This window comes from Vulpes lagopus, chromosome 9, assembly GCF_018345385.1.
Source record: "Vulpes lagopus strain Blue_001 chromosome 9, ASM1834538v1, whole genome shotgun sequence".
NCBI classification, from domain to species: Eukaryota; Metazoa; Chordata; class Mammalia; order Carnivora; family Canidae; genus Vulpes; species Vulpes lagopus.
The window spans coordinates 75558185-75572865 of record NC_054832.1 but is presented as its reverse complement, the minus strand read 5'-3'; the positions used below and the strand labels follow the sequence as shown (position 1 = coordinate 75572865).

Genomic DNA, 14681 nt, shown 5'->3' with positions numbered 1-14681 from the left:
TGCATACTCTCTTCTAAGAACTGCTTATATTTTTGCCTATTTTTCTACTTTAGTGATTTTAGTATTTTTTTGGTAATTGGCTTATATAAGGTCTAAATAGAGGAAGGAATTTAGTGATCTCATCATTGTGCTATTCTTACTGCCAAATTTTTTCTCTTAATTTATTAAATAATGATTTTAGGTATAAAGATGTTTAAGATATTTTTTATTATTCAAATCAGTAATTTCTGTACATAAGTAATTTCCTACTTCTTCCTTTGGGGCAAATAATAACATACATACTGAAGAGTGTTTTACACACACACACACACACACACACACACACACACAATTTCATATGTATGAAGAAATACAACTGCCAACATCGCAGAAGCCCTCCTTTGTCACTTTTTTCACTTTGTGGTCACGGGACTCCTCTTCCTTCTAGTGGTAACTGCCTGTGGTATAGGCAGCCTTTATGATGACCTCCAATGTTATTCATATTCTTGTGTAATTCCTTTCCCTTCAGTATGAGCTGGACTTGTTGACTTCCTTCAAACCAATAGAATCCAGAATAGACAATGCTGTGGCACTTTTGAGAGTAGGTTCGGTGGTAGTTTCTATTTCTCCTTTCCCATTTTCTGTTCTTCCCTATCCCTCTCCTAGTCTTTGTTCAGCAGAAGAGCTGCCATGTTGTAAGCTGCCTTATGAAAAGGTCCAAGGGACAAGGAACTCCAGTCAACAGCCATTGAGGATCTGAGGCTGCCAACAACCACATGAGTAACTTGGAAGAAGATCCTGGCCCAGTCCAGCCTTGAGATGACAACAACCCCTGTAACACCTTGATTGGGCCTGTGAGAGGCACACATCTAAGACACCCTGGGATTCCTGATCTGTAGCAACTATGAGATAATAAATGTTTGCTGTTTTTAGTCACTAAGTTTGGGGATGACTTGTTATGCTGCGATAGATAACCAATACATTACTCATTTTAATGACAATAACTTGCTCTTCTTTGTATTTCTCATATAAATTTGGCTTTCCTAAAGTTGAAAATTGATACATAGGTATAAACTACCATTATTTATATCTAGCTTCTGCAACATAATGATTGCAGTACTTTTCAATCTTGTGGCATGTAGTTATAGTTTGTTTATCTTTGTGGCTGTATGGTATTCTATTTTAAAAGTACATCAATTTATTCACTAAATGTTGATGGAAATTTAATTCATATTTTTGGCTATAATGAACTATGATTCTGTCAACGTTCTTCTACATGCACAGTGGTACGCCTATACATACATACACTCTATGTGTACCTAGCAGTGGAATTTGCTGTGTCATAAAATATTGATATCTTCAGATGTTCAAACTATTTTTCTGAAGTGTTGTACTAATTTATTCTTCCACAAGCACATTATTAGAATTGTTTTGTCCCACTTTCTTGTCAATCCTTCTAAGACTTTAAATATTTAATCAATCTGGTGGGTGTATGGTACTATGTCATTGTGGTTTCAGCTTTCGTTTCTTTTTCTATAATGCAATGAAGAAGCTTTTTATTTTTATTATTTTTTAAGATTTTATTTATTTATTCATGAGAGGGGCACACACACACACACACACACACACACACACACACACACAGAGGCAGAGGGAGAAGCAGGCTCCATGCAGGGAACTCAACGTGGGACTCGATCCCAGGACTCCAGGATCATGCCCTGGGCTGAAGGCAGGCACTAAACCACTGAGCCACCCAAGGATCCCCTAAAGAAGCTTTTTATATACTTATTGGCCAATAGGATTTTATCTTTGTCTAGTGTGTGAGTCTGTCTATTTTTTAACTGGATCTGTTGTCTCTTATTGATTAATAAAATTGAAAAATATACTCTGTATAAGAGGGTTTTTTTTGTGTGTGTGTGTGGTTGTATGTTACAAATATCATTTCCCAATTTGTTGATGCTCTTTTTTACTCTGATGGTGTATTTATTTGAACAAAAGTTTTGTGTTGTTTAAGAAATCTTTCCCTATTGGGATCCCTGGGTGGTGCAGCGGTTTGGCGCCTGCCTTTGGTCCAGGGCGCGATCCTGGAGACCCTGGATCGAGTCCCACATCGGGCTCCCGGTGCATGGAGCCTGCTTCTCCCTCTGCCTGTGTCTCTGCCTCTCTCTCTCTCTCTGTGACTATCATAAGTAAATAAAAATTGAAAGAAAAGAAAAAAAAAGAAATCTTTCCCTATCAAGAGATCCTGAAAATATTATCTTCATCATATTTTTCTAGTATTGCCTTTTACATTTAGGCATTTAATCCTTCTTAAGTGGACTTTTCGCTATAGATGTATGAGTCAAACCTGTTTTTTCCTGCATGGATACTTAATTGTTTCAGCACCATTTATTAAAAAGCTCACTTTTTTTTCCTCCACTGCTCTGCTTTGTTTGCAAACTATGTGCCTGTCTTTAGGTACTAATTCTGCTCCACTGATCTATTTTTCTATCCAGGCAGTAATACCACACTGTCTCAATTTACTATAGCCTTATTATGAGCTTCAATATGTAAAAGAACAAGTTTTTCCACTTCTTTTTTAGAAGTATCTTGCTTATTCCCTTTGCATTTCTATATACATTTTAGAATGAGCTCATGTAGTTGTACACACATACACACACACACATACACACACACTGACAAACACTTGAGGTTTTGAGATTGTATAAATTAGAATTCACATCTTTACATTTCTGAGTCTTCCTTCCCCCCCCAACATTTTTATTTAAATTCCAGTTAGTTACCATACAATGTAATATTAGTTTCAAATGTAAAATTTAGTGATTTATCACTTACATACAACACCCAGTGCTCATCACAGGTGCCTTCCTTAATATCCATCATGCAATTACACCATCCCCCTGCCTGCCTCCCCTCCACTTACCCTCAATTTGTTCTCTATAGTTGAGTCTGTTTCCCAATTTGCCTCTCTTTCCTCCCATGTTCATCTGTTTTGTTTTTTAATTTCCACGTATGAGTGAAATCATATGTTATTTGTTTTCCTCTGACTGGTTTATTTCACCTGGCACAATACTCTGTAGCTCTATCCATGTCATTGTAAATGGCAAGATTTCATTCTTTTTTGTGGCTGAGAAATATTCCATCGTATATATGTACACTGCATCTTCTTCATCCATTCATCAGTCAATGGTCATTTGGACTACTTCCATATTTTGGCTATTGTAGATAATGGTGCTATAAACATCGAGGTGCATGCATCCCTTCAAATTAGTATTTTGCATTCTTTGGGTGAATACTTGGTAGTGCAATTGCTAGATCATAGGGTAGTTCTTTTTTTTGAGATTTTATTTATTTATTCATGAGAGACACAGAGAGAGGCAGAGACATAGACAGAGGGAGAAGCAGGCTCCTTGTGGGGAGTCCAGTGCTGGACTTAATCCCAGGACCCTGGGATCATGACCTGAGCCAGAGACAGGTGCTCAACCACTGAGCCACCCAGGTGCCCCTCATAGGGTAATTCTATTTTTAACTTTTTGAGGAACTTCTATAATGTTTTCCACAGTGGCTGTACCAGTTCACATTCCAAGTAGTAGTGCACGAGTGTTCCTTTTTCTATGCAACCTCACCAACACCTGTTGTTTACTGTGTTTTTCATTTTAGCCATTCTGACTGGTGTGAGGTGATATCTTATTGTAGTTTTGATTTGTATTTCCCTGATGATGAATGTTGTTGAGCATTCTTTCTTGTCTGTTAACCATCTGGATGTTTTCTTTGGAAAAGTGTCTATTCATGTCTCCTGCCCATTTTTTAACTGGATTATTCATTTCTGGGGTATTGAGTTTTATGTCTTCATATATTTTAGATACTAACCCTTTATCCAGATATGTCATTTTCAAATATCTTCTCTCATCCTGTAGGTGAACTTTTAGTTTTGTTAACTGTTTCCTTTGGTGTGTAGAAACTTTTTTTTTTTTAATGAAGTCCCAATAGTTTGTTTTTGCTTTTGTTTCCCTTGCCTCAGGAGACATATCTAGTAAGAAGTTACTATGGCTGGTGTCAAAGAGGATATCGTCTGTTCTTTTCTAGGATTTTGATAGATTCCTGTCTCACATTTAGGTCTTTCATTCTTTTTTAATTCATTTTTGTGTTTGGTGTAAGAAAGTGGATCATTTTCATTCTTTTGTATGTTGCTAATTTTCCCAACACCATTTGTTGAAGAGACTGTGTCTTTCTCATTGCATATTCTTTCCTGTTTTGTCCAAGATTAACTGACCATAAAGATGTGAATTCATTTCTGGGTTCTCTATTCTGTTCCACTGATCTATGTGTCTGCTTTTGTGCTAGTACCATACTGTCTTGATGACCAAAGCTTTGTAATAAAGCTTGAAGTCTGGAATTGTGATGCCTCCACCTTTGATTTTCTTTTTCAATATTATGTTGTCTATAAAGGGTCTTTTGTGGTTCCATACAAATTTTAGGATTGTTTGTTTTAATGCTGTGAAAAATGCTGTTGATATTTTGATATGAATTCTATTAAATATGTAGATTGTTTTAGGTCATAGACATTTTGGCAATATTTGCTCTTCCCTCCAATCCATGAACATGGAATGTTTTTCAATTTCTTCATGTCATCTTCAATTGATTCCTTGGTTTCTCTTTCTGTTGCTTTATTATTGGTGTATAGAAATGCAACAGATTTCTGTACATTGATTTTGTGTCCTCTGACTTTACTGAATTCATGTGTCAGTTTTAGCAATTTTTTGGTGACGTCTTTTGGGTTTTCTATATAGAGTATCATGTTGTCTGCAAATAGTGAAAGCTTGACTTCTTCCTTGCTAATTGGATGCATTATATTTCTTTTTGTTGTCTGATTGCTGAGGCTAGGACTTCCAGTACTATGTTAAATAATAATGAACATCCCTGTCTTGTTCCTGACTATAGAGGAAAAGCTCTCAGTTGTTCTCTATTGAGGATGATATTAGTTGTGGTTTTTTCACATATGGTCTGTATTATGTTGAGGTATGTTTCCTCTAAACGCACTTTGTTGAGGGTTTTAATCATGAATGGATGTTGTACATTGTCAAATGCTTTTAATGCATCTAGTGAGAGGATCAAATGGTTTTATCCTTTTTTTACCTAATATGATTTATCATGTTGATTGATTTCAATATTCACAAATCAATCAACACTTGTTCCTTGCAACCTAGGAATTAATTCCACTTGATGGTGCTGAATGATTCTTTGAATGTACTGTTGGACTCGATTTACTAGTATTTTATTAAGAATTTTTGCATCCGTGTTCATCAGGGGTTTGGCCTGAAGTTGTCTTTTTTAGTGGAGTCTTTTCTGGTTTGGGAATCAGGGTAATGCTGGCCTTATAGAATGAGTTTGGAAATTTTCCTTCCATTACTATTTTTTGGAATAGTTTTAGTTATTTCTCCTCCCTCATTTGTGATTTTATTTACTTAGATCTTTTTTCTTTTTGATAAGTCTGCCTAGACGTTTATCAATTTCATTAAATTTTTTCGAAGAACCAGCTCCTGGTTCCATTGATCTCTTCTATTATTTTTTTGTTTTTATATCATTTAGTTCTGATCTAATCTCTATTATTTCCCTCTATTATTTCCCTTAATTATTATGTAAGGTTAGGTTGTCTATTTGAGATTTTTTTTTGCTTCTTCATATAGGCCTGCATTGTTCTATATTTACCTCCTAGGATTGCTTTTGATGCATCCCAAAGTTTTTGGACTATCATGTTTTCATTTTCATTTACTTTAAAAATATTTTCTTTAACTTCTTGGTTGACCCATTCATTGTTTAGTAACATGTTGTTTAACTTCCATGTATTTGTAGTCTTTCAAAATTTTTCTTCTGGTTGATTTTATGTTTCATAGCCTTGTGGTCAGAAAAGATGCGTGGTATGCATATTCTCAATCTTTTTGTACTTATTGAGTCCTGCTTAGTGACCTAATATGTGGTCTATTCTGGAGAATGTACTATTTGCACTTGAAAAGAATGTATGTTATGGTCTTTAAGATGGAATGTTCCATCTGGCCTGGTTTGTCATTCAAAGCCATTGTTTCCTTGTTGATTTTCTGCTTAGATGATCTGCCCATTGAAGTAAGTGGGGTTTTAAAACCCCTACTATTATTGCATTATCATCAATGAGTTTCTTTACACTTGTATTAATTTATATATTTGGGTGCTCCCAAGTTAGGGGTGTAAATATTCACAATTGTTAGATCTTCTTGTTGAATAGTCCCCTTTATTATTAAATAGTGCCCTTCTTCATCTCTTGTTACAGTCTTTGATTTAAAATCTAGTTTGTCGGGATCCCTGGGTGGCGCAGTGGTTTGGTGCTTGCCTTTGGCCCAGGGCGCGATCCTGGAGACCCGGGATCGAGTCCCACGTCGGGCTCCCGGTGCATGGAGCCTGCTTCTCCCTCTGCCTCTCTCTCTCTCTGTGACTATCATAAATGGATAAAAATTAAAAATAAAATAAAATAAAATCTAGTTTGTCTGATTTAAGTATTTCTACTCTGGCTTTCTTTTGAAATCCGTTTGCATGATAAATGGTTTTCTAATCCTTCACTTTCAATCTGCAGGTGTCTTTAAGTCTAAAATGAGTCTCAGTTGACCGCGGGGCGAGATGCGCAGGCGGCTGTTGTTTCCGTGGGCGCCCACACAGAAGCAGCTATGTCTAAGGGACCCGCAGTCGGGATCGATCTTGGCACCACCAACTCCTGCGTGTTGTCTTCCAGCACGGGAAAGTGGAAATAATTGCCTATGATCAGGGAAACCGAACCACCCCAAGTTATGTCGCCTTCAGACACCGAACGATTGATCGGTGATGCTGTGAAGAATCAAGTTGCGTTGAACCCCACTAACACGGTTTTCGATGCCAAGTGGCTGATTGGACTTAGATTTGATGATGCTGTCATCCAATCTGATATGAAGCATTGGCCCTTCATGGTGGTGAATGATGCTGGCAGGCCTAAGGTCCAAGTAGAATACAAGGGGGAGACAAAAAGTTTATATCTAGAGAAGGTGTCCTCTATGGTTCTGACAAAGATGAAGGAAATTGCAGAGGCCTACCTTGGGAAGACTGTTACCAATGCAGTTGTCACGGTACCTGCGTACTTCAATGACTCTCAGCGTCAGGCTACCAAAGATGCTGGAACTATTGCCGGTCTCAATGTACTTCGAATCATCAATGAGCCAAATGCTGCTGCTATTGCTTTTGGCTTAGACAAGAAGGTTGGAGCTGAAAGGAACGTGTTGATCTTTGATTTAGAAGGTGGCACTTTTGATGTGTCAATCCTTACTATTGAAGATGGGATCTTTGAGGTCAAGTCCACAGCTGGAGACACCCACTTAGGTGGAGAAGACTTGGACAACCGTATGGTCAATCATTTTATTGCAGAATTCAAGTGCAAACACAAGAAGGATATCAGCAAAAATAAGAGGGCTGTCTCCGTACTGCATGCGAATGGGCTAAGCGTACACTTTCTTCCAGCACCCAGGCCAGTATTGAGATTGATTCTCTGTGTGAAGGAATCGACTTCTATACCTCTATTACTTGTGCCCAGTTTGAAGAATTAAATGCTGACCTGTTCCGGGGCACCCTGGACCCTGTAGAGAAAGCTCTTTGGGATGCCAAGCTGGACAAGTCTCAGATCCATGATATTGTCCTGGTGGGTGGTTCTACCTGTATCCCCAAGATTCAGAAACTTCTTCAAGATTTCTTCAATGGAAAGGAACTGAATAAGAGCATCAACCCTGATGAGGCCGTTGCTTATGGTGCAGCTGTCCAGGCAGCAATTCTTTCTGGTGACAAATCTGAAAATGTTCAATATTTGCTGCTATTGGATGTCAACCCACTTTCTCCTGGTATTGAAACTGCTGGAGGAGTCATGACTGTGCTCATCAAGCACAATACTACCAAACAGACACAAATCTTTACTACCTACTCTGACAACCAGCCTGGTGTGCTTATTCAGGTCTATGAAGGTGAGCGTCTGCTATGACCAAGGATAACAATCTACTTGGCAAGTTTGAACTCACCGGCATACCTCCTGCTCCTTGTGGCATTCCTCAGATTGAAGTCACTTTTAATATTGATGCTAATGGTATCCTCAATGTGTCTGCTGTGGATAAGAGCACCGGAAAAGAGAACAATTACCATGACTAATGACAAGGGCTGCTTGAGCAAGGAGGACATTGAGTGCATGGTCCAGGAAGCTGGGAAGTACAAAGTGGAAGATGAGAAGCAGAGAGACAAGGTGTCTTCTAAGAATTCACTTGAGTCTTATTCATTCAACATGAAAGCAACTGTTGAAGATGAAAAACTTCAGGGCAAAATCAATGACGAAGACAAACAGAAGATTCTTGACAAGTGCAATGAACTCATCAACTGGCTCGATAAGAACCAGACTGCAGAGAAGGAAGAATTTGAACATCAGCAGAAAGAGCTGGAGAAAGTCTGCAACCCCATCGTTACGAAGCTATACCAGGGTGTAGGAGGAGTGCCAGGAGGAATGCCTGGAGGCTTTCCTGGAGGTGGAGCTCCTCCCTCTGGTGGTGCCTCCTCTGGGCCTACCATTGAAGAGGTTGATTAAGCCAACCTGTTGACAGGTCTAGCATTGTTCCACACATTTGAAGAACCCAAATTTGTAGCAAATTCCATGGCAGTTTTAAAGTCAAGTTGCTATAATAAATATACTGGGCATTCTTGATACTTGAATATGGAATATGTGCACAGGGAAAGGAAATAAACATTGCACTTTATAAGCACTGTATTAAGTGGAAAATGCAATGTCTTAAATAAGACTGTATTTAAAATTGGAAAAAAAATAAAATGAGTCTCTTGTAGGCAGCATATAGATGGGTCTTGACTTTTTATCCATTCTGACACTCTATGTCTTTTGATTGGAGCATTTAGTACATTTACATTCAGAGTAATTATTGATAGATATGTATTTAGTTCCATTTTATTACTTGTTTTGTTGTTACTGGAGATTTTCTCTCTTCCTTTCTAGTCGTCACTTTTTGTCTTTCCTTCCCACTCAAAGAGTCCCTTTAATATTTCTTGCAGGGCTGATTTACTGGTCATGAATTCCTTTAGTTTTTGTTTGTCTGGGAAACTATCTCTCCTCTTATTATGAATGATAGCCTTGTTGGACACACTGTTCTTGGCTGCAGATTTTTCCTATTCTGCACATTGAATATATCATGCCATTCTTTTCTGGCTTGCCAAGTTTCTGTGGAGAGTTCTGCAGCTAGCCTTATTGGTGTTCCCTCTAAGTTAAGGACTTCTTTTGTCTTGCTGCTTTTAGGATTTTTTCTTTATCAGTAAATTTTGAAAATTTAACTACTCTATGTCTTGGTGTTGGCCTGTTTTTGTTGATTTTGACAGGAGTTCTCTGTGCCTCATGGATTTGGATGTCTATTTCCTTCTCCATATTAGGGACTTTTTCAGCTATTATTTCCTCAGATAAACATTCTGTCCCCTTTTCCTTCTCTTCTTTCCAGAAATCCTATGATACAAATGTAATGTTGGATGGAGTTGCTGTGTTCCCTAAGTCTTCTTTAATGATCTATAGTTCTTTCTTTCTTCTGCTCAGCATTCTTATTTTCCATTATTCTATCTTCTACATCACTTATTTGTTCTTTGCTTATTCCATCAATTTGGTCCTTACATCCAGTTAGTTTCAAATCTCAGGTTTTGTATTTTTCATTTCTGTCTGACTCATTTCTTTAACTTTTTTTTAAAATCTATGCAATAAGGCTCTCCCTGATATTGTCCATGCTTTTCTCAAGGCCAGTGAGTATTCTTATGGTTGTTGCTTTAAATTCTCTGTCAGGGATATTACTTATACCCATTTTGATTAGATGTCTGGCAGTGACATTTTCTGGTTCTTTCTTTTGGGATGAATTCTGCTATCCTGGCATTTTGTCTAGGTCTCTACCTTCTTCTTTGTGTTAGAAAAGCCTTCTATGTTTCCTGCTCCTGAGAGTAATGGCTTTATGAAGAAGAAGCCATATAGTGTCCAGGGCCTGACCCTCAGTGAGGGTCTCTGATGTGTGCTCCCTGCCCTCTACTTCTGTGGTTTGACTCTTTTTACCTCAGGTTAGTTACCTGAAGAAGCTGTCCTTATTTGTAGTGGGCAGTGTTTGGACCTTATCTAGAGTTTGGTGGGTTTGGCTAGGTATGCTCTGCTTTGTTTGCTAAATGAGACCTGACACTACTTCCACTCAAACTGAAGCCTTGCAGAACTCTACGGTTGGTAGACACAGTGTGTGTAGAGATTTCTGCTGGTCTTCTGGGGGAAGAGGCCTGCTGCACTGGTCCTTAGGCACACTTGTCCAAGATAAGCAGTCCCAGAAGAGTGCAGGGGGCCGTGACTTGGTGTAAGAAGGTTAGGCAGCCAGTGTTGGTGCTACACTGTTTATTGAAGTTTGTTTATACTGAAGAGTAGGGGAAGGAAGTGGCACCAGCCAGCAACTTTGTCCTGAGAAAGCAAACTCTGTGCTTGCTGCTTTCAAGGAAGCACCCCATTGAAAAATGAATAATTTTCCCTCGTGAATCCCATGTGTTTTCAGATAGCTGTTTTCATATAATCTGTCTCTGGGTTGTTTACCTGCCTAGGACAGTGAACTGCACTTTGGGCTCTATCCCAGTCAAGCCTGCTGATTTTTTAAAACTCCAAACTTTAGGGACATGCTGTGGTGGAGGCCTGTGCTGGTCTTCAGGGGGAAGGTCTCACTTGCTGGAATGAATGTAGGTTTGACCAAGAAGGACAGTTCCACCAGAGCAGAGGGGTGTGGGATTTGGAGCAAAGCAGGCTAAATAAACCAGTGTCCAGGTTAGCTACCCTCAGCAGGTGTCTCTGCACTTATGCTGAGGGGTAGGGGAAAGTGGGGTTGTTTGCCCGTCTTCTCTCCAGGAGTAGGTCAGCACTCTCAGGGTTCTAGCCTAGCCAAGCCTACCAGCCTTCAAAACTATAGTCTTTGAGAACTGGTTGTAAAAACTCACAAAAATCAGCCCCTCTTGTTTTCCCAGCCAATGATTTGGGGGAAATGTTCTATACATCCCCTGGCCTCTCTCTCTCTCTTTCAGTGACCAGGATTCCCTCCCACTGCAGCACCACAGTCTGGTTTCCCGCAAACCACATCTCTGCACTTCCTATCTTATTTGATGTGGCCTCTTGTCTCCCTCTGGTTGTGTAGTTTGTTCTTTCAGGCCTCAGGTTGATTTCTTGGGTAATCAGAATGATTTGCTAGTTATCTAGCTATGTTCAAGGAATGAGGCAAACCTAGTGTTCTACTATGCTGCCATCTTAACTGCTCCTCCCCATGGGTTTTCCAATCCACAAATATATAACAAATATGTTTCATATATAACTATACTTATCTCTATAGAGCTTTTCAACAGATTTTGGGTTGACTTTATTCTTAGTTACTTGATAATTTTGAAGCTATTAGTGGTATTTTTAAAAATTTAGTTTCTTGGTTTATTTGTTCATTTATTAATGGTATATACTAATTTTCTGGCATACAGTAAGTAAATATTATATATTATATTTATATGTTAAATATTTTGTTAAATTCTTATTAATATTAAGAGTTTATAAATTCTTTTGGATTTATTACCTAAGCAATCATGCCATCTGTGAATAATGACAATTCTTTTTAATTTCTGTAATTCATTTTATGCTAAAGAAATAGCTTTCTGCTTCCAGAACAAATACTCAACATTTTTATTGATCCTTTATGACATTATAAAAACACTTACAATGTTAAAAAATAGTTAATATTGATTTATAGCTAGAGTTTATTATATGTTGTGGGAAATAAGATTCCAACTTTGTCTTCCAAAGATTAACCAATTGTTTAGACACTATACATTTATTGATACAGTCATTTGTTGCCTTTATCATATACCAAATTATAGCATACAATAGAGTTCTTTAAAATTTACCTAATTTACCCCATTGATTTGTTTATTCTTGCACTGATTGCTGTTTTCTTTCTTTCTTTTTTAAAAGATTTTATTTATTTATTTGAGAGAGTGAGTGAGAGAGAGAGAGCATGAGAGGGAGAAGCATACTCCCTGCTGAGCATGGAGCCAATGTGAGGGTCGATCCTGGGACTCTGGGATCATGACCTGAGAAGAATGTAACCACATTTGTGAAGTGCACAAGCCTGACAAGTGTGTACATGGTGCACATATTGTCAATGTTCTTGCTGGTTTTATTTAATGGTAGTCTGGAATTCTGGATTTTGTTGTTTGTTCTTTTATAACCAAAGGGAAGCATAATGACTCCCAATTAACATAGTCTGTTGAGAGTGATCAGAATAATTTTCTATTTTCTCATTGATTTGCGAAGAATTGTTTAAAAAGTATATTAATTATTTGTTAAAGGTTTTCTAATGCTTCTTCTCAAGAGGCCAAGTTTCAAGGCCAACCTGGCTATCTTTGAAACTTCAGCTTACAGAGGCAGAACATTTGTTTTCCTGCCCAAATATGACCCCGCACACACTTCCCTCTCATGCTCTGTAATAGACTGTATGGGGGGTTTGGATAAGCTTGGGAAATGATATTGACTAGACACCATACATTTTGGTTAATAGATTTCCTCATTTTAAAATACTGCTCATTCTAGATGCGAGAAGGCAGCATTATGATTTTTGAGTTTTGGGGAGGTGTATTTCAGGCTTTGCCTCCTACCAGGGACTATTGAATTGCTAGTGCCCTCAAGGCTATCTTTTAGGTCACACATGTCTCCTGGAACTTTAGTAGGAGATCTTTTTAGACATCCTATATGGTCCTCATCCAAAGAAAACAACTTTGTTTTACCTAATAAATATGCCATGGGCAGGGGCACCTAAGTGGCTCAGTGGTTGAGCGTCTGTCTTCAGCTCAGGTTGTGATCCCGGGGTCGTGTGAATAATACTATAAGGAACACCAAGATACATATCTCTTTGAATTCCTGATTTCAATTCTTCCGGATTAATTTCCCTGTAGTGGGTTTGCTGGATGATATGGTAGATCTTTAAAAAAAAATTTTTTTTTTTTAGGAACTTCCATGCAATTTTCCCTAGTGGCTGTACCATTCCCGTCAAAGTATGAATTCCCTTTTCCCTACATCCTTGGCAGCAGTTGCTATTTTTGTCTTTTGGTAATAGCTTTCCTAACAAGTGATAAGGTGATATCTCACTGTGGTTTTGATCTTCATTTCCCTGATGATTTGTAATATTGAGTACCTTTTCATATACCTTTTGGCCATTTGTATGTTTTCTTTGGAGAAATAGCCAAGTCCTTTTAACATTTTTTAAATCAGGTCATTTTTTAATGCTATTGAGTTATATGAGTTTTTAAATATATTTTGGATATTGACCCCTTATCAAATAGATTGCAAATATTTTTCTGCCGTTCCATTTTATTTTATTTTATTTTATTTTATTTTATTTTATTTTTTATTTTATTTTATTTATATTTTTTGCTTTACTGATGGCTTCTTTTTTTGTATAGAGGCTTTTGTTTGATGCAGTTCCACTTGTCTATGTTTGATTTTGTTGCCTGTGCTTTTGGTGTCAAATTCAAAAAATTACTGCCAAGACCAACGTCAAGAAGTTTTCCCCCCTATATTTTCTTTAAAGAGTTTCCTAGTTTCAGTTCTTATATTAAGTTTTTAGTACATTCTGTGTTAATTTTTGTATCTTACACTAGTAAGATAAGGGTCTAATTTCATTTTTTTGCTTGTGGTTTTCCAACAGCATTTGTTGAAGAGATTATCCTTTCTGGATTGTTTGGGCTTTCTATTGTTTCATAGGTCTATATGACTGTCTTTATGCCGGGACCACACTGTTTTAATTACTATAGCTTTACATTTTAAAATCAAGAAGTGTGATGCCTCTGGCTTTATTCTTCTTGTTTGAGGTCACTTTGGTTATTCAGGATCTTTTGTATTTCCAAATGAATTTTAAGATTGTTTTTCTGGGACACCTGGGTGGCTCAGCGGTTGAGTGTTTGTGTTTGGCTCAGGGTGTGATCCCGGGTTTCCAGAAATGAGTCCCGCATCAGGCTCTCTGCATGGAGCCTGCTTCTCCCTCTGCCTATGTCTCTGCCTCTCTCTCTGTCTCTCATGAATAAATGAAGTCTTTAAAAAAAAAAGATTGTTTTTCTATTTCTGTAAAAAAAAAAGTATTGATAAGTATTGCACTGAATATACAGATGGCTTTGGGTAGGATGGACATTTTAACAATATTAATTCTTCTAATCCATGTACATGGAATGCCTTTGCATTTATTTGTGTCTGCTCTAATTTTTTTTTTATCAGTGTTTTAGAATTTTCAACGTACAAGTCTTTTGTTTCCTTGGTTAAGTTTATTATATTAAGCAAAATAAACGAGTCTTAGACATATACTGCATGGCTTTACTTGTATGAAATTGCCAGACTCATAAAGGCAGGATATAGAATGGTGATTGTCAAGGGTTGGGTGATGGGGGAGTGGGTAACTGTTTTTCAATGAGTATAAAGTTTCTGTAATGGAAGATGACATAGTGCGCATAGTAAAGAATATGGTATTGTACATTTAAAAAATATGTATTGAAACTTCTAGGTCCAAAATGGAGCTGCTCTTGCCCAGAGTGCCACGTCAGCAATCTGAAATCTATGTAACTTTCCTGGTCCCATAAAT

At 37.7% G+C, this 14681-nt stretch overlaps 1 pseudogene; it reads left to right on the top strand.

The window, feature by feature from the left end:
• Positions 1-6674: 6674 nt before the first annotated feature.
• Positions 6675-8869, top strand: LOC121498968 (annotated as a pseudogene).
• The last annotated feature ends 5812 nt before the right edge of the window (positions 8870-14681 follow it).